Raw genomic sequence first — 24,136 nt, 5'->3', positions numbered from 1 at the left:
CCTCAGAACACCTCCACGAGGAAGACACAGAGGCTCAGAGAGGTCAAACCACCTGCCTCGGGTCCCACAGGGAGTAAACGGCTGACGCAGGATTCCCGCCCATGTCCAATCCCCTATTCCACGACCCTCCTGAAGAGAGGAACTACTGCTTTTCTTCTGTCTGCTGTCAGCCTAGCACGGTTTCTTGCATAGACTAAATGCTCAAACAACATTTGATGAATGAATGAGAGTGAACACATTTTACAGTTGTGTTCTGTGCTTTGTTTCCTATGTCCATCCACTCTCTTTCTCTGTCTGTTTCTGTCCTCTCCCTCTCCCCTCTCCTTCTACACGTGTGGGAGAGTAAAACATGTAGGGACACACACCCAGGTTGCACACGTGCAGCCGGCTCGACTTCTGGCTGAAGGACAAGTGCCCTTCCTCCCGGTAGCGAACATCTGCCCTGCCTGACATGAGGGCGTTTGCAAGATGCTCAGTTCTGCAGCAACACGGTACCTGGGCTTCCTTCTCCTCACTTCCCAAACCATCCACCCTCGGGATATAAGCGCCCTGGATCACCTGCAGGCCCAAAGCCTTGGCCTGGCAAAAAGTTAGGCCTCTTGCCAGTCCCAGGCCAGGTGGCCTCACTTTGCACTCCTCCAAGGCTGCAGGAAGCCACCCAAACTCAAATCCAATTAGCGGCAGCTTGCAAGTCCCTTCTGAATGGGAAGGCAAGGAAAGGTGTGAACGTGCATCAAAGGCTCCCAGCTCCTCCCGCATCTTCATCTTCGTTGTCCACTGGCCTGAGGCCCGGCCTGGCCCGGAGTGAGCTGAGGTGAGGATGAACTCACCCAGGAGGCTCCGTGGGCTTGGAAAGTCCTCCTGGAGCGGGTGGGCCGCAGGGTCCGGCCGAGCCGGATCTGAGTCCAGGGTGTCAGAGGTTTCTCTGAAGCCTCTCCAAATCTCTCACTCTGGAGAAACTGCGCTCAAGGCTGCCATCCACCAGCTTTCCAGCGAGACTCTGGCACCCCTGCCCTCCATCCTGGCCAGAACCACCGGAGCCAGCGCCCGAGCTTCCACAGCCGAGGCCTTTTCAGCTGCACACAGAGCACCATTGACTTCAAAGGCCAGAGCAGAGGGGACGGGGGGCCCACTGACGGTGGAGGCTGCCCTTGTGTGAGGCCAGCATTTGCAGCCCAACCCCAGCAACAGGGCCAAGTATCCAACTGGCCTAGTGGAGGGGAGGCAGCGAGGGGAGGAGACCCCTTGAAAATGAAAACCAGGTCAGGCCACACTCACGTGAAGGCGGGCTCCAAAAGCGCAGGGGAGCCCCAAGTGGGGGCCCCCTTTGGTCCATGAGTTGTCCTCAGAGCCCCCGCTCCCCGAGGGCTGAGGGGTAGCAGGAACCACACAGGCCCGTCAGAGTCAAATGAAAATTAGGAGGACGCCAGCACATCCCTATGAGGACGAGCTCCCTCTGGCACAGCTGCTGTAGGGAAGCAAGTGCAGCCAGAGTGAACTGGGCCCTGAGAACTGGGCCCTGAGAACTGGGCCCCGAGAACTGAGGCCGGAGCTGTGAGTGGCTGGTTCCCAAACCAGGCAGCCGGAAAATGGCAGAACTAGGGCTGGGAGGGGCGTCTTCTCTCCTGCTGGTCTCTTCATGAACCAGGTAAGACCTAGCTGGGGATAGGGTCTATCATTCCCTCGTTCACACGCTCCGTAGACGTGCCAAGGCCTCCTCGGGGCTACACCCTAGTCCAGCCTGTGAGACGCAGAGGATGAGACAGAATTTACAGTCTGATAGAGGCTACAGACTGGCAGACCAACAAGGACAACATCGGGATGGCGATTACTTACAACCCAAGGTACACACCCCAGTGGGGAGGGTTAGTTTTAAAACCTCCCCAGATGATTGAACGCAAAGGCAGGTGTGAGACCACCTGATCCGTGAGTGTCTTACTCCCACCGTGGTTCCCCAGTAAACGTCATTCCTGCAAATGCAAAACAGGGAGCTCCTTCCCGCGTGGGAGACATCGCTGCCTCTTCTGGCCTCATCGCCACGTTAAATCCCCACATTTCAGATATCTTTATTAAAATGTGTTTCCAGGACCTGAGTCCAGTGCAGACTCCTGGCACCCACTGCCACGTACCTGGCAACCTGGTGCCAGCCCTCAGTGTCACCTCCACACGCGGCGCTGAGGAGTGGGTGCCGTAACGCCACCACGCTGGCCCGGCCACGGGTCAGCTCACTCCACTAGGTCTCACCTCGACCCACCACACAGCAGGTCCTCGTTGAGCGCCTACTCTGAACTACATGGTGACTTCACTCCATCCAAAGAGGGTGAGGAAGTGAACCCAAGTCAACTGAGGTTTCCAAAGCAGAGCCGACGGGATTCTCAAGCTGGATCTCTGGCTGACATCCCGAGCTTCACGCACCCCCTCAGCCCTCACCCACCTGCACTTACTGCCCCCCATGCCAGTTAACGTCGGCACCAGCCTTCCACTTCCTGCACAGAAACTCTGAGCATCACTCGTGAACCCTTCCTCTGCCTCCTCCCGTGTTTCCAAACCAGCACAGCTCAGCAAACACGCTCTGCCCGTGGCGGCTTCATTTTCAGTTCTTCAACATACATGCTTTACCTCCGTCTCCCAGTGTCCTCCCTCTCAGCAGACTGTCTAATCTCCTCCTTCACAGGGAAGATGGTTCATTGCGCATTAACTTGCCCGCTTAACCCCCTCTTCTCCTGCCCTCCCTCCCTCCCCTCCTTCCTTCCTTTTTTCTTTCTCTTTATTTTTCTTTCTTCCTCAAGGTTCTGACATCCTCAGCATGGGAATCCAGACGGTCCCCAGAATAAGGGTTCATCTTCTGAAGACTGTGACCACGAGGTCCTCCAGCCCCTCAGAGCCGGCTCACAGCAGGTTTGCAGGGAAATCTTGTTGAGCAGAGGTGTCCAGATGGTTCTGAGCCCAAGGCTGGGGCTTGTGTGTGCAGTGGCTCTTTCCCGTCCACAACTTATAACTCGTAGGATCTGTGTGGGGTGTTTCCTGGTCTGGCTATTTATCATACAACCATCCAGCACACTCTGGGCTCTCGGATGGAATTAGGATTTTGCTGCGGCGAAGGATGTCCTATTTACTATGGTGACAGCGGCTGTTTTACTAGGACCAACGCTGGGCTGAGAGTCCTTTACATCTGTGATTGTATTTCTTTCAACAAGACACTTCCAAGGCTAGCATCGTTTTCCCTGTTTGACAGATAAGGAGACTGGACACCAGGAAGGTGAAAAAGCTTGCCCAAGGTCACCCAGCTCGGAGGCAAGGGGGCTGAGCTGAAATCCCGGTGAGAACACTCAGCTCCCCTTCCCACCCTCCCCACCATGTTCCAGGCTGAGCCCTCCGTCTCTTCCCACAGCCTCGAGACCACACCTCTCCTTTGTGGTCTCTGCACACTTGCCATGTCACCTGGCCGGGGGCGGGCAGACGTCTCCAGGGACTTCAGATCCTCAGAGTGTCAGAGAGAAAAGCACCCTCAAGGATCACGTGCTCCCAACGCTTTTGCTTTGCAAACTGAGGCCCAGGAAGGCTCAGCAGCTTGTTCTGCATCCCAGGGGCCACCAGACCCAGAAGTCCTCAAGTCAGCTCTTCTTCCACCACTTTGCACTGGCTTAGACTTCCCCACTCTGGGAGGGAGGCAGGAACAGAACACTCCGAATTCCACGGAGGAGATGGAGGGACTGAGTGAGCGTTGGAGGGGTGGCTCCACCAGCCCTCCCGCTTACTCGAGCGTCCGATGCGGCAGCAATCTCCGTGCCGGCTCAGCAGAGCCCAGGCACAGACCCAGGATGCTTGGCTGCCAGTCAGGAGCCCTTCCTACATTTCTGGTTCCCTTACAACCTACATCTTTTCTCCTTTCGAGGATGTTTAAAGAATAAAATGAGAGGCTCTGAAATAGGATCACAGATTCACATGCCTACAGCAGCCAGGCCTGTACTTTAAATTAGCAGAATTTGGGCCAGAGCAAGACGGCAGGGACCAATGGGGACTGGGGCGCACTGAGAAGCCTCATGCAAAGGGGACGCTCCCACCCACACCCTGCCAATTGTTGCCAGACCCAGCTGCTGCCGGGTCTCCTGATTTGTCAAGAAATGCTGGACACCTAGGTCTTTAGTTAAAATATTCTGTTTTTAAGTGTTATGAAGCAATTTTTAAACATTTAAATACATCTACTGACTGATTCAGCCCCCAAGCCACCACTTACGCCCTCTGCTCCAGAATATCAAAATCTCTCGGGCAGGGATGTCACTGCGCCCTGAGCTGCGCACCAGCCCCACAAGGCCTGCTCTGTCATGGCCACGAACAGCAGAAGGAGCCTCTGGTCAAGATGACAACCGACATCAACTGTCTGAAGTTGGGCATGTCTGCGCAACCTGCCACCCGTCTTCACGTCTGCAGTCTGCACCGCTGTGAGCAGCGGGGCTTCACAGCGTGATGAGGACAGCAGGCAGAGGCCTGCACAGCGTCACCGTTCACAGCCTGTCATTAAGGAGAGTCGGTTTACATGAGCGCCAAGTGCTGATAAGGGTGTCTGAGGCCCATCGCTGTAACTGCTCCATAGCGCAGACAATTTATTGGGCAGCCGGGTCCAGCCCATCAGTCATGGACTATTAGAAGACGTCTCAGATGCTGTCTTCAAACCATCTTTTGAGCCCCATCACATGTGAACTTCACGTAGGTAACATCAGGGAGGGTGGGAGCTGAGGGTCGCCTGGCAGCCAATGCAACAATTTCCAACCAGACACCTGTGTGGGCTTTTCGAGGCTCAGTGCCTGGGGGCCGGGAGGCCTGCGGGGCTTGCGTTCAGAGCAGCCTCTCACCAGCTGTGGAAGCTTAAGGAGTCCTGGGGCACCTCCAGACTTCAGGACACTTCTCTGCAAGATAGCACATTGCACGGGGGGGACCTCGAAGACACCGTCCAGCTAGGGTGAGGTGACCTGCACCCGGTGTGCTCAGGACTCTCCTGGTCTCAGCACCAAAAGGCCCATGTCTCAGGAAACCTCGCAGTCCCAGGCACACCCCGTGCTTGGTCACCTCACTTCCAGCTCTGGCTCTTAAACGCCCATCAGACCAAAGAACGTTAGGTTACCTCTCACTGTCAAAGCTCGGCAATAAATACCAAGGTGGTGTGGACCTGTCAGGAGTGGTCAGGCTGTCTGAGAAGCTCACAAGGGCTAGTGCCTCTGTCAGGAGCCTCTACCCAAATGCCTTGAGCTTTCACGACACTGGAAGTGGGTTGAAAGGGGGTACCGAGCCTAAGTTCTTTGCAGATTTTTTTTGTGGGAGAACCAAACTATCGCTGCTTCCCTCTCAGGCTGAGTTTATTGCCACACCCGTCTACTGAGGGGCTTTCTGTGGTCAAGACCCCGGGGATGGGGACGGCAGGGAGCGGCCACTGAGAGGAAGCTGCCTGCCCTCAAGGCTGACCCAGCTTCGTCAGGACGCAGCCATAGCCCCGTGTCTGGGGTCGTTCTCTATCCTGCCTCTGTGCTGTTTTGTAGGAGGTACAGAGGGGTCAACAGATGTGACTAAAGGTCTCAGGGACAACATGCACCCAAGCTCTGCAAATGCTGCGTGTAACACGACTCCCTGGGCTCCTGCTAAAGGCAGCTCTAGTCCCGGGAGGCCTGAGCCCTGCATTTCTAACAAGTGCCTGATGATGCTGAGGCTGGACCCGGGGACCACACTTTGAGGAGCCAGGGGTTGGGTGACTGACTCCTGAAGCCAGGAGCTGGATCTGTCTCATCCTTTTCCCGCAGGGACAAGCACCCCCTTCGGAAGAGTCAAGCGGATCAGGAACAGAGGAGCAAGGCACCATCTAGCCCAGCCAGGCTCCTGGATCCCCCGTCCACACCGCTCTTACCCCAGGCTCTCGGCAGCCCCAGGCGTCCTGGTTAGCCCGGTCTGCACACCTGAGAACGTTGTCCTGACGATGGAACTGCCCTGGGGCAGAAGTGGTCATGCTGATAAAGACACGATTCAAGCCTAAGCCCTCTCCACCCGCAGAGGAGGTCCCTCCCCTTCCCCATCAGGCCCCGAGGGGGTGACTCCCTGGTTCTCCCCACTTCTCCACACACCAGCCTCCCCAGTGACTCCAGAACTTTGTATCTGTAAGCTTCCTTTGCTCCAATTCAAAAACCATTAAAATAATCCCAGATAGGTACAAGGATGTGCAATCTGACCTGGTCTATACATAAGAAAAGTTAGAAATAGCCGAAATGTCCAAAGAAGGGATTGATTAATTTAAGGCACATCTATAAGATGGAATATTTGAGAACCATATTTTTGTGTGTAAACCACAGGAAGTCATCACCCTATAATAGTAATTGTAAGTACAAGGTTGCAAAACTACCCAGAGAGCATAATACTGATTTTTGTAAGAAACAATATCCCATAGAGGAAAGCTCAAGAGAAACTCTATAAAAATCTTAACAGGCTGATGCTGGGTGTGGGGTCACAGTGTTATATCTTCCAATTGGACCTTCAGTGACATAGTCAAACTCGGAGCTCTGGATGCAGATTTCTGGGTTCAGATCCCAGCTCCACCACCAGCTAGTTCTGTGGCGCCGGGCAAGGTCTGCGCCCGCCGCGCCTCAGTTTCCCATCTGTGATACGGGCTGGAGGGTAGATCTGGGGAAGGGCCGCGGGGAACTAACGGGTCCAGGAATTAAGGGGGATGTGAGTTTGATCCATCATGAGGACAAATCTGGGGGCTTCAGACACCCTCTTCCACCCCCGCTCAGGTACGACACGCGCAGGCGCACATACACACACACGCTACGTCAAGCTCGACAGGCCCCCCAGCTCTGGCTGAGAGGTGGGCGCCACAGCAGGGCCTCGCCCCCCTTTACTTCTGCCTGGCCCTCCCCCGCCAAGGGAGCAGGTGGGGAGGGAGCCGCAGGTGGGGAGGCAGCTTCCTGATGGAGTCAGAGCTCCCGGCTGTGGGCATCTCCTCGCGGGGTCAGCCCCAGGCTGGGGCTCCGCGGACAGCGTCCTTGGACGCAGGAGGGCAGGGCTAGCCGCAGGTGAAACCCAGGGGGCGCCACCACTGTCGCGCTGTTTCCTACGAAGGCCCCATGGGTGCCTCCCCACAACATCACAGCCAGCCTTTGTGCAGAAGGGGAAAAACACCCCGGGGACTTGATCCGGCTCTGGATATGCACATACACAGGTTGGGATTTTCTAAATGACAGCACCTGTTAATTGTCTGGTTAGGTACGACCTATTAAACATTTACCGCCCATTTCCTGTACACGTCTGGTGAGGCCGGCAGGAAATTTAGCACAAATTAAACAGCAGCTGCAATCCCTCACGCTTTAACGGTCCCGCCACGACTCTGTGCAGTATTGTAAAATATTAGGGGCAGATCTATTAGGGACAGGAGGGTTTCATCAAGGAAGCCTCCAGCTCCTCATCCTCCTGCCAGCCAGGCCCCATAAAGTTAAACTGGCCGGGGCGCATCCCCTCTTGTCTGCTCCCCCACCGCTGCACAGTTCAGGGCAGACTTTTTCATCCGCACACCCCACTCGCCCTCCTCTCCGTCCCCCACCCCCTCCCAACCGTTCCCACACGATTTCACATGTGGTCCGAGAGGGGCACTTCCTGCCGTTATAAAAAGCAAAACCAAGACCCCAGCAAAAACAGGCTGTGCACAGAACACCCAAGTTGACAGTGTGAGAGAGAAGGCCTAATCCATTCCATATGACAAAACAGCAGTGGCCGCAGGGGAGGCCCAGCCCTGCGGAGAAGTCACAACAGCCCCTCCTTCGCCCCTGCCTGCCTTCCCAACCCCCCCGGCTCCCTCCGCAAGTGGACCCTTCAAAACAGGAGAAAAATACTCTTAGGAGCACGCCCCTAACTTTAAACTGATTATGTTTGGGTTTAATAGCCTACTATGCATTGTTCTTTCTTCACTTTGAAAATAAACTCTAGGAAGCATTAATGCAAACACAATATAAACACGCTCGTTCCTAAATTTTTGCATCTCCCCAGTGTGTTTGGGCTTGCGCCTTAAGATCAGGGCTCAGCTTGATGTAAGAACCAGATGGATCTTTAAATGGGAAGCTTTGCAACTCTCACCGTGGAAACAGACAGCTGTCCGGATGATGTGAGCGGCGAAAGCGCCCCCAAGAATACAGCCGTTCGTAACCACTAACACTGTCCTTCCGGGAACAGCAGAATGGAGGCGGTCTGTCCAAGTCCTCTCTGGTCGTTCTGCTGAAAAAGGACAGACACTGCCTCAGTTGTAGAGGGAGGTGTAATTACAGAGTTTCATATGTTAAGACTTAATTAAAAGAACGGGTTTCTGTGCCAACCATTCTTTAGTCAATGTTTTCATGCCTCTGTAGAAAACCTTCGATGCTGGGTGAGGGACAAATGCACTTCATTCTTTCAGTCCCACCACTAGCAGCTTGGCTCACCCAGGGTACCAAGCCTTAACCTGCTTATCAGTGGCCACGTCCAAAATAGAACCTTTCTACTTCCTGTTGCCTGCTTCCTGCTTCCTGCTCCCCGCCCAACGTTCCAGAAACCATTCTCCTTCAGAGGTGGTAAAAATGGAAAGGACGAGATGAAAGAGTCCGTCAAAGGATTTACACCGGCCCATAAAAGTCTCCTCAGTGTTCCGTAGGCTAAACAGTCAGTCCTGCTTTCACGGAAGCTTTTATTGAGTAGTCAATCTGAATTTTGTCTATAATTCCATCAGAACCTATGAGGCCAACTGTTTGCGGTTTGGTTGTTCTGGATGACTTGACAAATTAGTCTAGTAAATTTTGGGTGTCTTAAGTACTAAATTAGGTCATTTGTTTAATGAGCCAATCCACTGGCCAGAGTTTGACCCCAGCCCACGAGGGGGAGTTCACGTGGAGTTCCAAGGCGGGGGCCTGGGTCCCTCATTTGTCTTCTGCTTTGCAAGAAAGTGCTCTCAAGTCAGGGCTGGACGACGAATTCCACCCTCGACGCTGACTTGTTAGTGATGATCAACGAAGCAGGCTCTGCCTACCCCGCCCCCGCCCCCCCGGTACTGCTGTCACTGTCCCTGTCACCCACCTGCATCATCTCATCTGGCCTCCCAATGACCCCGCAATGCTGAGCTGGGCCACCATGGTCTCCTTTTCCAAATGAGAAAGTAAATCTTGGAAATGCTAATTTCCCCAAGGGCACATTCAATCTCTCACCCTCACTCATTCGTTAACTCTTTCAATAAATATTTATTAAGCATTCCGTAGGTGTCAGGCCTGGGGTTCCAGAGCTGAGTAAGCCACTGTCATGGCTCCCAAGAGCTTCACCATTTGGATGAACAGTCACGCATATCAATAAAGGTAATATAATTCTACAGTTGCTGCAGTTCAAGTGGGCCAAAGTGCACACGTGGGCGCAAAGGAATGAGCAGCCACCTCTGTCTCTAAAATGGTCCCTGAATCACATACGTGAATTCCGGCCTCTTCAGCGACACCCACTCCCCCCACCAGTTGGTGTGCATGAACTTGTCACCTTGCAGCCCTCGGCGCTCCCTTAGCTGGTTCCGTGCGTACACAGTATAAAGGGACTGGCAGTCATGACTCAGAAGAAGGGCCCACCCCCCAGCTGCTCTGTCAGCTGGCCACTGCTCCTTTCTGGGCAGGAGAACAGTGCCACTGAGATATATAACCGAGAGCTCCTCCAGGGCACCACGGGGTCATTTTCATTCATGACCAACAGTACAGGTTCCCACTGAATGTTTGTGGATTTGAAAAGCTGTGATCTGACTGAGCTCTTTGAACATCAGTTATCTGCATAGGTTCTGTGTGGTGACTCTCTGTTAACCAGACCAACCCATTTAGTGGAGTTATTTTTTTCTGTCAGCCCAAATGGGATGACATGAGCTTGCTGTAGACTCTCCAATAACAACCATCTTCACTCAAGAATCAGTCTTAGGTTTAGACACGCACAGAACCTTAATCGAGCAAGAGAGAGAGTATAGGGGCCCTCTTCTGTTATTATTTTATCCAATATCCTGCACGTTTGGTAGCTTTCCATTTCTTGCCTGCCTTGTTCTGAACATTTAAGGACTGATCATCCAAGCCTGGTGAGTAATCAATCCACAGCCCTCGCTTCTCTGTGGCAATATTTTGTTTTATTATTTTGTAAAGGGCTCCTGAGATAGCTAACTGGGAAGAGCGGCGGCTGGGGGGTGGTGTGCTCAGGACCCTGACAAAGGGTTGTCACGTGTGACAACTGCAGGGTGACTATCAAACTGACAGCATCCCATGGCTGTCTTCACAAACCCCCACCCCGTGCCAGGTGGGAGTTCACTTTTCTACCCTCTGCCTAAATATACATGGACAAGGTCAGAGGCCAGACTGGAGCTTTGGGTGTTTGGGAAAAACAAGAACCACTGAATAACTGCCTCTTGTACTTAGACCCTGGGTGGTAACAATGCCAAAAAAATTGTTGGGTTAAACTTTTTGTATTATAGCGCAAGTGTGCAAAAGCTCAAATCCGACACATGCACATACAGAGAGTGAGATTCACGTATGTGCACACAAGTTGATGTGGACCTTGAAAATGATATACAAGGGTAGAGATAACCCTCAGCAAGGGTCTGAAAGAGACTCCAAAGTTGTCTAACTTGTGCTTCAATATCACTTTCTGCCCCTCCCCAGTCTGTACTGATACATCCCTTCTCTGCACTCCCTGGAGTGAACCAATCGCCCAAACCAGGCTGTAAGCGGGTTGAGGACAAGTCTGTGCTTTTCCCTTAATTTTAAACGAAGTGTTATAAATACACAGTAAAGTGCGAGGCAGCTTAGCCAATTTTTAAGTATGTGCGCCCTGGTGCAGCCACCTCCCAGATCAAGATCAGGAGTGTTTCCAGTACACCAGGCTCTCCCGTGCCCCTTTCCAATCAGCATCTCCAAGGGCACGCCCCTCACCATGGGTACCATCAGTGCTGCCTGCTTTCCAGCCTCACACGCGCAGAACCCCACAGCGCGTGCCCTTGTGGTAGGACGTCGCTCGCTGTTAGTTTGTGGGAGTCATTCACGTGTGTGCAGAGGAGTTCTGCTCTTCGCTGTCGCAGTGGACGTAATCCCGTCTGTGAATGGACTTCCATGTGTTCCTTCATTCTGCAACTGACGCACATTTGGCATTTTCTTGCCTGGGGCTATCATGAATAAAGCTGCTATGAGCGTTCTTGTCCTACGTATGTCTGGTGGAGGTACAGATTCATTTCTCTCAGGTGGATGTTTAGTTTTGAAGGTGCTGCCACACGGTTTTCCAAGGCGTCTAATGACCACGCCGCTTAAAACAGTGCATCCATGGCTGTTTTTAATCCTTTAGCCCCGTGGGTTTAAGGCTGTATCTTTTCTTCTCAAAGGCTCCTTAATGCCTACTTGTCAACATTTGCCAAGCATCCAGGCGACCTCTTTGTGAGCCTCCCTCCTTCTGCCAGCGGCCCCCTGAAACGAGCAGAGCACGGCGGCTGAAAGCACTGGTCCTGTGGCTTCCTTCATGGCGGGTGATATTTCAGAGGCTCCGTTTCCCCGACCCCTGCCTCCGTTGGATGGCAGCAGCCACCAGGTCTCCCATCTTCTAGGGCTCCCTGGGGATGACGTGAGGTACAGCCTGTCAGGTGAGCAGCACCGTGAATGCCCCACACAAGCCCCTGACGATGGCTGGCGTCGGCGTGCAAACGCCAATGCAGCGCGTCACCAGCTTTCTTGCTCTCCGGCATGGCGGGCGCTCCAGAATGCTTACTCCCCCGGAATTCTGGACTCCGTGTTGTTGCTCAGAGTTTCTTATTCTCACCCAGCTCCATGGGTGCCGGGGAGGAAGCGACAACCCTGCTCCTGTCTGCCCCTGGCAGGAGTGATCGTGGGGCCCCGGCCACGTCTCTCCAGGGGCTTCGGTGGTCCTCACAAAGCCTGAGAGGAGCACTGGGGCGGACCCGGCACAGATGCCCCCCTCCTGGAGCTGCTGCCTCAAATCTCAACCCCAACTCTGGGGGCTAAGTCCAATGCCATGTAGGAGGATGTTTTCCTTTCGGTCCTTTGCTTTGCTTTTTGGTTTTGGTAGGGGAAGCCCCCTCACCATCACCTCTTCCCACTCCCCTGAACAAAAACACCATTCTCCACGCTGAACTTTGCCCCAGTGCAGGGGGGTCTGGCTTCCTTTGCCACGAAGCCTGTCAGGTTTCGATTAGGCCAGGGAAACACCACAGGAAATGAGTCAAAGAAAGGAAGGCTGTGATTTTTTTTTTTTATTTCAAATACCAGATTTATTATTATTTTTTAAATGACAGTGTCCCGGCCGTGCCAGGTCAAGGAGGAATGTGGAAAATGTGCAACTCAAAACGTCTGAGGGGCAGCTGGATCCTCCAATTGTTTCTGATAAAAACCCATGGGAAGCTCTCCACAGCCCTTGGGAAGACAGTGCACCCGCTGGAGGCCACAGACTCTGGGTCCCGGGCGAGGTTTGGGCATGCAGGTGGCCGGCATGGCTGGGGTTCTCCAACCTCCATCTCCAGGCCTGGCCATGTGTGGCCACGTGATGGACTGGCCACCTTCCCTGCCTCCGAAGGGCCGTCATGACCAACGCACTACATTTGCGAGCCTCAGTTTCCTCTTTTGCAGAAAGCACAGAACATACAGGCCATTCAAACCCTTCCACACACCAATGCCATCAGAACTGCCTGTGAGTGGAGACGGCGTGAGGGTGGTTGGGGCCACGGGCGCCAAGTTCCATGCTGGCTCTGCCTCTTCTGCACTGTGACACCCCAAGCGAGTAATAGAACTTTCCTGGGCTCTCGTTTCTTCCTCCGCAAAGCAAGAGTTCCTAGTTACACCTGCTCTGCGCCAGCCATCCTCAGCGCCGGCCATGAGGTAAATTAGCTCCCATCTAATGAGGCGGGCACTCTTATTAGCCCTGTGTTACAGGTGAGGAAACTGAGGCAGAGAGGTTAGACAACTTGCCCGAGGTGACACAACCATGAGGCGATTATGTCTGTCTGTGCCAAAGCAGGGAAACAGAACCAGAGGGAGATAGATAAGAAGAGATTTAGTTCAGGAATTGGCTTAGTGATGGTGGGGCTGGCAGGAGAAGTCCAGAATCCGCAGGCAGGGCAGACCCCCAGGAAGGGCAGCTGGTAGCTGAGTTGTACAGTACGTAGCCTTTCCAGACGGGCTTCTCTCCCTTAGCTGTATGCTGAGTGCTGCTCCCGGCCTTAGCACGCACGGTTCCTCCACACCTCCCCAGGCTCGAAGCTCACTCCTACTTAGTGCTGGAACACAGTCTGCTGTTTGGATGCACCACAGTTTCTTCATCTGCTCACCTACCTAAGGGCATCTTGGCTGCTTCCACGTTCTGGCGGTCATGAAAAAAGCTGCTATAAATATCCATGTGCAGGTTTTTGTGTGAACATAAGTTTTCAATCCTTTGGAGAAATACCAAGGAGCCCGACTGCTGGACAGTGTGTTAAGAGTGTATTTCGCGTTGGCAGGAACTGCCTGGCTGTCCCCACCCCTGTGCTGCTAATGACACCTCCTCCTAGGAGGGCATGGAGTAGGGCTGGGTATACAGGTGGCAACAACACAGGTGAGCTCAGATCATCCTGCCGTGTGCAGGTGTCCCTCTGTGGGAGGCTGTCTGCACACCGTTCCTGCCCGGGGGTGGCCAGCGGGGTGAAGGCAACCCCACCGGATCTCTGCGCTCTCCCGGGCTGCACAGGCTTGCGGAGAAGCTCCCCGTGTAGACGGTGCCCGATGCCTCTCGGCAGCCACCCCAGCAGACCCTCCCTCAGTTTTGGCCCAGGTCACGGCGGGTTCAGTTATTTCAACTGCTTCAGGCATCCGTGTCCTGCTGGCCTCCCGACGGGGAGGCTGGAGGAGGCCCTAAGGATGAAATCATGCTGCTCTGGCCTGGGCGACTGTTTCTTATTTTTCATTTGCAAATAAAAACAATCAGGCCATCCAAGGCCAACAAACAGGGCCGCCTCCCCAGCTGCCCAGATGGGCGTGTCCCTCCCCAGCTGCACGCTGCGGCCCCCTGGGTTAGCAGGCCCACCGGGGCCTGGGACCCAGGAGCGCCTGCAAATCCCAGGATGGAGGGAGCCAGGCCCAGGGGAGGCCTGCAGAGGGCCTGACCTAGCTCTCTAGGACCCAGGAGGAAAGAGCGGCCGCCGTGGTGGTCGTCACCGTCATCAGGCAAGCATCTATGCAGCGCTTACTGCATGCCTCACTCAGTGCTTGCCCACAGTCTCGCGTGGCCTCCAAGCTGCCCCGTGACCTGGGTGCTGTTACAGACAGAACTGGACGCTCAGAGGGGTCCCATGACCTGCCTGGGATCACCAGCTGTTGAAGGCCAACCTGGGGGTTCAGACCTAGGTTTCTTTAACTCTGGGGCTCACAACACACTGGAGTCCATGAACAACGGTTGAGTGCCTCCTGCATACCAGTACATTTATGTATCAACTTGCATTTAGACCTAAAACCTTGTAAGGCAGATGCCACTGACCCGATCTACAGACACGGAGAGCGAGGCCAGGGCGCTGGAGTAAGACCTGGTGGTTAGCGGCCAGCCGGCTTCCCCCTGGGAACCTGAGGGTGGCGTCAGCTGGGCTCCTGCTCCAACCCCACCCCAAACATCTTCACTTCGCTGGTGACTTCGTGGCTTACTGGCCTCATCAGCAAGCCTGGGACCACAGAGTGTCTTCTCCACAGGCTTCTGGAAACAGTCAGCCAGGCCCGGGCACAGAGCACCCAGAGTGTTACAGTGCAGAAAGGCCAGCAGCACCCTCCAGGGGGACCCTCCTCAGTGGGAAGCGAGCTTGAGGAGCTGCACTTTGCACCCACCCCTGAGAATCCCCTTTCAACCTCCTCTTCCGAACGCCGAACATCTGTCAGCTCCCCAGTCCCAGGACCAGGTCCCCGACTGTGCAAGCGTGAGCCGTGCAGCAGGTACACAGAGAGCAAGTGCTGTCGTTTAGGACAGAAAAAGCCCCGTCGCGTCCTTACTCTGGACGGACGCCAGCAGGGGTGTGCCGAACGAGGGGGACACACAGCACACCCACGAGCTTCCAACTTCCTGATGGGTCCCATCTAATGCACGCATGACCTAACTCCTTAACCAGATCAGTGAACGCGCTGGTCCGGCGTCCCGGGCCCGGACTCCCTCCCACCTCCCTGGAGTGGCAACTCGCCAGTAGCCCCCGGGAGGCACTGACCTCCTTTTTAAAGAGGTTCCAAATGGTCCCCAAATCGTGTCTTTCTTCCTTGAGACTCAGGCAATTTGGGTGTCATGGGGGCCTTTGTAGAGAGGTCAGTGGATTATTTCATGAGAAGAAACCCCCTCTTTACACCCTGACGTGGCTTCTGCTATGGAGATGAAAGAGCCAGGGAGGCAGGTTGGAAAACAGATAATTCATGGGACTGTCAGAGCACGATTTGAATTTCATTCACACCAGGCAGAGCCAGGGAGGGGGATGCAGATCCCGTCCGGGGGTCTCGCTCCAGGGGGAGGCGGGCTGGGCTCTCAAGTGCTGAAGTGATAATCCAGCCCGCGGGGCCCGGAGGAAGCTGGACATTTTGTCCTCGCTGTCAGAACGCCACAAGCGCAGGAGCAGATGGAGTGGTGTCGGCAGTCGTAAAACGCCCCCGCCCCACCAGGGACAAGCAGGTTAACAGAAGGGATTGGCGCCATCACGTCATAAAAGCCCTGCAGGCCTGTCATGTTCCGATAAATCTTGATTTTGTAACGGAATAGCGCCGTGGTTCCCAGCCTTGGGTTTCACAGGTGAGCCCTGGGCTGATGGATGGTTTGGGAGCTGGTGGGGGAAGGGGGAACCTTACCCGCCCACCCCTACCCCCTCTTGGCTCCCCAGCGCCAGGCCGGAAATCTAGCCTGCAAGAGGCCAGGGGAGGCGTTTGTTCTCTCTCCCCATCCACGCTGGAACGCTGGAAGGCAACCGGCTCCATCCTCACCTCCTGGCCCTCATGCTGATATCAAACTGCAGGAGCTTCATAAGTGCTGTCTTTTCTCAGTCAGGCTCCTGGGCTTGCCCACCCACCAGAGCGGGGCCCTGCTCTGTACACACAGGCTCTGCTCACCCTGCCCTGCACCCTGTACCCTGCATCGGCCCCCAAGGAAGGCACACTTTTTCAGAGCCCATCTGCCCAGAGGGGGCACCTTGGAGCCATTTGTCTGTCCAGAGGGGCTGCCCTTTGTATTTTCCATGAAGGCACCATCTTGCTGGCAAAAGCCTAGTGAAATGTCCACTCTGGACACTTTCAAATAAAGGACAGGGCCCAGAGGTGACACGGATGAGAAGGAGAGAAGAGGAACCCATGGCCTGGAGTCGGGGGCAAGAGGGAGCATGGTGGGGACATCCCCACCAAGGGCACGTGCTCCAGTGGTCGCCGGGAGGGACTCAGATCTTCTGACATTGAGAAGGGAGACAAAATCTGGACTTCTCCTGATTAGTAACTAAGAGGTCATTCGAATGTAAAACATGGTGCAGGATTTAGCAAGAGAAAGCAGGTAGGCAGCTTTGCCCTGACAGCCCGCAGGCCCGGGTTCTGCAGTAGGACCTCAGAGCGCAGAGAAGAATGTCCTGTAACTGAGGGGCTCACAGGAAGCCCCTTCCCCTCTGAGCCCAGTGGCCTCGCATTTCCTGTCTTGCCTCAGGTCGCCTGCCCGCTTTCCCGCCCCCGCCTCTTCCACTGGTCCTCCTGGGCTTCACGCCGAGTTCTCTGCAGTTCTCAGAAGGCCCCTGTTCTCTGACCTCAGCCTTTTCCCCTCCTGAAGCCCCTGCCCCCTCCTCCCTTCGCTTGGACCCCAACTCCCACTTAACCTCGGGTTTCAACTCAAACGCACGTTGTGTGCCTGTGGTCCCCTCTCCTTTCTCACTGCCCGCTGGCCATGGCACAATCCCTCAGGCCGCGTCAGCGCCAGACTTGGGGGGCATAGGTCTCGTGAACGAGGGGGCTGGGTGATAGTTGAAGGGCACAGGGATGCTTTTAGGGTGATGAAACTGCCCTGAAATATACCGGGGGTGGCTGCACATATCTGAATATTCGAAAAACCACTGAATTGTACACTTTACATGTGTGAATTTTATGGACACGAATTATACCTCCGTGAAACTGTTAAAAAACAAAAACAAAAAAGGCTTGAAAACGGAATCCCATGGTCTGTCGTGACGGAAGGCAGTGGAAGGCAGACCCGCCAGGCGCCCTACCTGGGCTCCTTGCTGACATGGGGCCTGTCCCTCCCCGCCTCCCTGGGCCACCGCTTCCTCGTGCAGGAAGGATGATGAGCTGCACATCCCTTAGAGGACGTTGAGACCATTAAACACCAGGTAATGGAGTGAAGGGCTTGGCACAGCAGCCTTGTAAATTCTCAAGAAATGGTAAGAATACCAACAAGAAGAGAGGGAGCATTCCCAGCGTGACTCTGGACCAGGTGCCCGTGAATCACACTCGCTCTCACACCAGCCGTGCTGAGCCATTCCATCAGCACCTGGCTTCGGGGTGGGGGGGGGGGCTTCCTTCCCGGAGGGGTGGTGATGGGGGCGCGGAGGGCGCGGCCACTGCCCTTCCGTCAAGGCAGCCTGAGCTCTCTCCCAGAGATAAGCGCCGGCCTGCTTGGCCGCGTCCTAATCGGCAGCAGGACTCCGGGCTTGCGGGCTGCTGCTCTGGCTGTCAGGAGGGACGAGGGCCGGAGGATGATTAATGGAAGAAAGGAAATGTAATAATGCACGGCCAGCCCGCCAACAGCATAAATCTCTCTGGGGATCGCAGAAAGGATGGATTCCTCCCTCGCTGGGCCTTGAGAAAGGGCATCCTCCAGGTTCACTGGAGTCTGAGAAACCACCATGGACATTAAATCAAAGCTTACCTGCACTCCAGTCACACAGGAACCCTCTGGCTGAGGACAGCCACCCTCCCATGGGCCTGAAACGAGGGGCAAAAGGGACCTTGGTTAGTGACGTGCTGGGAAAGAGGCCTGGCTGCAGTCGGGCAATGGATGAAGACCAGCCAGCAGGGGCTTGGGGTCGAATCCAGACCCCGCTGCTCACTGGCTCTGAGACCCTGGGCGAGGTCCTCAGCTCTCTGCTTCAGTTGCTTTCTCTGGACCCCCTGCATGGCATTCCTGAGGGGACTGCCTGGGTCGCATGGGTAAAGCTCTTGGGCGGGGTCTGGCTGCTATGTGGCCACGCATCTGCCCTGTGGTGTCTCAGGTAGTCTTCGTACACTCTCAGGACACAGGAATTATCATTAGTCCCATTTTACAGATGTGGAAACAGAGACCCCATGCACAGCCTAACTTCCTCCAAGGCCCCCCAGTGGGGACCGCCCGCCGCTCACCGTGCTGCCTTCCAGCAGCCTGAACCGGGAATTCGAAATCCTGCAGTCCCGTCTCTGCCTCTCATGGGGAGGCCCCCTCTCTCAGGGCCTCCCACATGGCCCTCGTGGTACCATTTGTTAGGACTGACTGCAGCCCTCGGCGGCAGGAACAAATGTCCCCTCACCCTCCCATGGCCTCCGCAGCCGCCATCGTGCAGTGGCCTCACATTTATCTCCATGGGGGACCGTCCTCCATTGTTTCCCTCCCTATCTGTCCCTCTTGTCCACTGTCCCTCTTCATTTTAATCGAGAAACATCCACTATGCCCCTCCCGGGGTCTGCACAGCGTATGGGCAGCACAGAGGTCGGAAACCTGAGCCGGGCACTGGAAGGGAGAGACCCCTTAATGGTTCCAGCAGATGCCACAGGAGGGAGGGGCCCCAGACAGCCCCCAGCTGCCTACCCAGAGATAACCCCTGACCCCCTGCCTCTCTCCTGGGGCCGTCAAAAAGTCCGAGCCCTGAGAAGGCCAATAAATCTTTGGGTGTTGCCCTCTCAGGATTCCAGCCCCTGCCTGGGAGAATGCGCTTAAACTCTTTGAAAGAGCTCTTTCCTAAGCCTTAGGAAGCCGCCTGGGCACCGGTGGGGCTGAGGGCCCTGGCTTCGGCATGGGTTCCGGGACCTCGGCGCTGCAGAATTCCCCCTGTGCTCGGGCGTGCTCAGCACCACAGCTGAGCAGCGCCTTCCGGGGGAAGGACGGGGGTGCCTGGGAGCCAGGACGGGAGCAGGCGGGCACTGAGCACCTCTCACCCGGACTTGCTCTCACTGCCCACAAATGCACCCCTCGCTTACCTCTGGGACACCCAGGGGAGAGAGCAAGAGTTCTTGGACACAAAGGGGGTTGCTTATTATTCAAGAGACCACCCAAGTTTAGAGGACAGGATGGAGCTTTTTCTTTTTTTCCTTTTTGAGGTCATATATTCACATGGTCAAAAGTTCAAGATATAAAAAGGTATCTCCCTCTCACTGTTTCCCACAGCCACCTTCCCAGGGTGCCAATCATTTTAGGAATATAAGCATGTAACTTTGTGCATGTACGTGTATGCATGCACACATAAATCTCGCTGCCTTTCATTCATCTCCTTTGGTGATCAGTCCATATTGTTTTATAAAGAGCCCCATTCCTTTTCATGGCTGCATACTATTCCTTTGAATGGTCCACTCATCATCTGTTTCTTCAGCTGTCCCCCTACTGATAGGGCCTTAATGATATACATTGCATACCCCATGGATTCAGGTATCAGGAAGTACCCCCGCTATGGCCATCTGGGACTCCCGGTCACTCTCAGTCTCTCCCTCCTTTTTCCTCCTCACAATCTCTGCAGCCCCCTTGGTGGGGTCCAACTCCAGCCTGAGGCTCTGTTCATGGCTGGTTGAGACTCAAGGTCCTTCTGCATCTTTAGATGATCTTCTTGCTGATTCTGACCTCCTTTCACAGAACATAGCTTTCTCTTCCACCTGTGAGGGGAGCAGAGTAGGTGCTGGCTCATCCTCATTTAAAGGAGGGTAGGAGAGATAAATTCTCCTCCACTTGCCCCATGGGCCACGAAAGAGCAACTGGTTTTGCCAGATGGCACTGCACGTGGTGGGACAGGAGGTGGGACAGGAGGGGCCCAGTGGAGCAGGAGTGGACAGGAGGTGGATCCCAGGGAGGCTTTGGGATCTAAACATGTGGGCTGGCATCCAGGCCTCCCTGGTTATTAACCTGGGTCACCCTCAGCTGCTCCTACTGGTCCAGCACATGGTATGTTCAGACAGCAGAAACATTTAGCTGTTCAATCCTGGGCTCTGAAGTCAGCTCCAACTGGGTCCAAATTCTACCTCTCCTTACAAACTAGGGGACCTTGGGCAGATACCTCTCCCCTCCAAGCCTCAGTTTGGATAACTACAATAGGATGCCCTCATGGGCTGACAGGCTGGTGTGATGACTGAAGAGATTAAATGCATACAAACAGCCACTCGACATAAACTACCGAATGGCAAGTGCTCAAGACATTTTCGCTTTTATTGTTGTCATTGATGTTGTGTGGTTGTCACAGTGGTGGTGGCTGACCTCCGGACACACTGTGCTCTTCTCCACAGATGTCCCCACAGATCTCAGCACAGTTGTTCAAACCCCGAAGCGCTAGCTGTGCTCGCAGACTCGGACAGCTGGAGGGGATTACCACATCATCATTCTCCGCAGGTGCTCACAGGCCCGTTTCCTTCCCAAGCCCTCACTTGTGTCCTTGCTTGTTGGAACACACACGATGACTTTGCTGGGAGAATCCTGGAGACAGGGGAGTGAACCAAATGACCTTTTGACCTCACTCCCAACCCTAAGTCCAGGCTTCAGGATCGCCCAACATGCACAGGAGCCAATGAAATTAGCCACTCTTTCCGGAAATAGGAGGTTTTGCAGCTGATGCAGTGTTCCACGGCTCCCAGGGGGCTTTTAGATAAGACTTGCTCCAGGCTCTTTTCTCCCCAGGACTGTGGAAATCTCTGGGTCTGTCTGACATCAACGTGTGTCCTCGTGATCCCACCAACGACCTTCCACTGACCTTTGGATACGGGTGAGAGAAAACGTCATTTCTCCCCTAACCCATTGAACTCTCAGAAATGACAAAGTGACACAGGCCAGCCTGGACTTTCCCGCCGTCGCCGTGGCTTAGAGAAAGCACCCACGCCCAGCCGAGGCCAAGAGTCACCGGGCGCCCCCCACACCGAGAATGAAGTGAGGTCTTCCTGAGAGGGTTTCTCCTGCGAGGCACGGGAAGAGCGAGCAGGAAGGCCGCGGGGCGGCCGATAGGACACCTAAAGGAAGAGGAGGAAATGGCCAGCGGAGTCTAGACGCGTTATCTTGCCCCCCGTGTGGGCACCGGCCCACGCTCATCCATCGTCCCTGGAACCGACTTCCTGCCTCAGGATCTACGCCAATGACTTCACCCTCTTGCTATCTCGACAGTCCCGCTGCTGCCCGTTCTGGTTCTCAGGAATTAGGGTCCAGATAAGAAGTCTAGACAGCTCAGAAGCTTTACATGGCTTATTCTCCAGGGGGAGGAGGGTGGCCAGCGACCAGCTCTGGGGACTCGCATGCTGAAACCCGGGCCCGCGCTCCGACTCTGGGTCTGCGTGGGGAGCAGAAGGCATCCTCGCTCCGCCTGCCCTCCCCCCGCCCCGCCCCTGCTGCCCTGGGGTTGGAAACGGGCTTGGAAGGACCACATGCTGCAGAGGGCAGTGGGAGCGCCGCACCCCACCTCCCTGCCCCTGGTTCAGGGAGGACCCTTGGGGCTGCCTCGGCGGAGCTGGATGACGTCCAAAGGCGCTCGTGTCCAAACCCAAGAGCAGTGATGCCACGTGAGCGGCAGGGAGCCTGTTCATTCACACCTCAAGGGTCTCAGGGGAGATGCTCAGTGCCCTGCTCAGCGGGCGGCCTCAGCACACACCCACACCTGCCTGGGGGGCTACGCAGGCCTGAATCAAATCCTCTCATAAGTGACGTGGCAGCCGCCTTGCCGCCTTCTCCCACTCGCTACACGCTGCGCTGTGTCCTCCCCAAATGCCCATGTGGGAGTCCCGACACCCAGCACCTCAGAACATGCCTTTATTTGGAAATATGATCCTTGAAGATAAAATTAGTCAAGATGAAGTCATATGGGCGAGGGTGGGCCTCCAGTCTAACACGACTGCGTCCTGATAAAAGGGGGACCGTGGACACGGAGTGCACACGGGGAGATGCCACGCAAAGACAGTGGGGAGATCACGGGGACACGTCTACACGCCAAGGAGCACAGGAAAGCCAGGGAGCCCCGGAGCTGGGAGGCCTGGAGCAGGTCTCCTCGCAGCCTCAGACGGAGCCGGCCCTGCCCACACGTTGGCCTCAGACCTGGGGCTTCCAGACCATGGGCAAGGACGTCTGCGCTGTCGAAGCTCCCAGCACGTAGGGCTTTGTCATTGCGACCCCAGCAAACTAAATCACACCCGCCTTCCTTAAGGCAGGGCCAGGCGAAGGGGTGCTGGGGACCGCAGAGAAGAGGCCACCCTACGTTATAAGCAGCCCCTCAGACTCCAGACAGCAGAGGGCTTCCCTGCAGTCATCCAAGCCACAGAGCTGTGGAGTCCGCAGCTCACAGCTGGAAGGTGGGGAGGGGCTCTGTGGGGGTCCAGGGAGGTTTTATCAGCTCAGGACACAGCGGGAGCACCGCTTTTGGCATCCAGCCTGCTCCCCTCAGACACAGCGCTGGCTTTCTCCCTCGCCTGTGGCCTCTTATGGGAGCTTTCTCTGCGACAGACGAGTGCTTGGCCCGCTCGCAGACGGGCAGGCCAGAAGTGCCAGGGGCACCGTCCTCGGGAGCAGTCCCCAATCAGTGACAGTGACAGCCAGTGGGCTGAGCAGCGGACAAACTCTGAGGGGTCATCCACACAGTCCCCCCGACCTCCCACTGTGCTCACAGGGCCAAGAATGCACTCAGTACTGGCTCCTCTCTTCCCTCTCTCCTCCCCTGGTGCCTCCCAAATGGACTCCTCACACCCAAACTTGACCCTGGTCTGTGTTGCGGGGAATCCAAACTGAGACACTGGGAGATTAAAACTCAGCGGCACAGGGCTTCCGGGGTGGTGCAGTGGTTAAGAATCCACCTGCCAATGCAGGGGACACAGGTTCAAGCCCTGGGCGGGGAAGATCCCACACACCATGGAGCAACTAAGCCCATGGCCACAGCTATGGAGCCTGTGCTCTAGAGCCCATGAGCCACAACTAATGAGCCCATGTGCTACAACTACTGAAGCCCAAGCGCCTACAGCCCATGCTCCACAACAAGAGAAGCCACCACAATGAGAAGCCTGCGCACCACAACGAAGAGTAGCCCCTGCTCTCTGCAGCTGGAGAAAGCCCGGGTGCAGCAATGAAGACCCAACACAGCCAATAAAATAAATAAGTAAATAAATAAATAAATAAATAAATAAATAAATAAATAAATTTATTAAAAACAAACAAACAACCAAACAAAAAACCTCAGCAGCACAGAAAGTCCAGGAGGAGGAGACACATCCTGGCTGCATGCTGGAGTGGTGGCCCTATGTGCACTGACTTCTCTGGGCATCTCAGATGGAATATCTGCTCCCAGGTTCAAACCAGCCTGATAGGCGTCAAGGCAGAGGCTGCTAGTACTCGCCGATACCCATTCTCCTCATTTGGTGACAATGTGAACTGTAACCAGGCGTGACTGTCCTTCCCAAAGACTCACCATCCCAGACGCTGTTCTTACCAAAGGCGCACAACCCCAGGCAGGTGTGACACCGTGCCTAGATTCCTGCCAGTGGGAAGGGAGCAAAGTGATGTCCTGCTCCAGACGCGTGCCTGTACATCCCCTCCCCCTCCTGCTGCCTGGGTGCAGACATGGTGACGGGAGCACGTCCCCCACCTCCTCCTCATCCTCCTCTTCCCACCTTTCTCTTCTTCTCCTCCTCCCCATCTCATACCAAGAACGGGCGAGAGTTAAAAAACGCCGCAGAGAGTCTTATATCAGTTTTTTCTCCATCAAAACCGACTTTGAAGCTTCTGACCCTAGCGAGGCTTTCATCCATTTTAGCAAGCCAAAGACAGATTTCATTTACATTAATCCAAAAATAATAAAGTGAGAGATAAATAAAGGTTGAGAAAGAACACTGGTGAATCCCGGAAGCTGCGAATCCAGGAAGTGTTGGGAGAGCCGGCTCCTTCCAGGAAAGACCAGCCTGTT

General features: G+C 55.1%; 1 long non-coding RNA gene across 1 annotated transcript in view; it reads right to left on the bottom strand.

The window, feature by feature from the left end:
- Positions 1-7,921: 7,921 nt before the first annotated feature.
- LOC130839090 (uncharacterized) overlaps positions 7,922-24,136 on the bottom strand; it is a 122,552-nt gene continuing 106,337 nt past the window's right edge. Inside the window, exon 7 of the long non-coding RNA XR_009049765.1 lies at positions 7,922-8,250. This is a non-coding gene — a long non-coding RNA (uncharacterized LOC130839090). The remainder of the gene's footprint in view (positions 8,251-24,136) is intronic.

Source organism: Hippopotamus amphibius, chromosome 16 (genome assembly GCF_030028045.1).
Source record: "Hippopotamus amphibius kiboko isolate mHipAmp2 chromosome 16, mHipAmp2.hap2, whole genome shotgun sequence".
NCBI classification, from domain to species: domain Eukaryota; kingdom Metazoa; phylum Chordata; class Mammalia; order Artiodactyla; family Hippopotamidae; genus Hippopotamus; species Hippopotamus amphibius.
The sequence above is the reverse complement of the archived record's forward strand: the minus strand, read 5'-3'. Positions and strand labels throughout refer to the sequence as shown.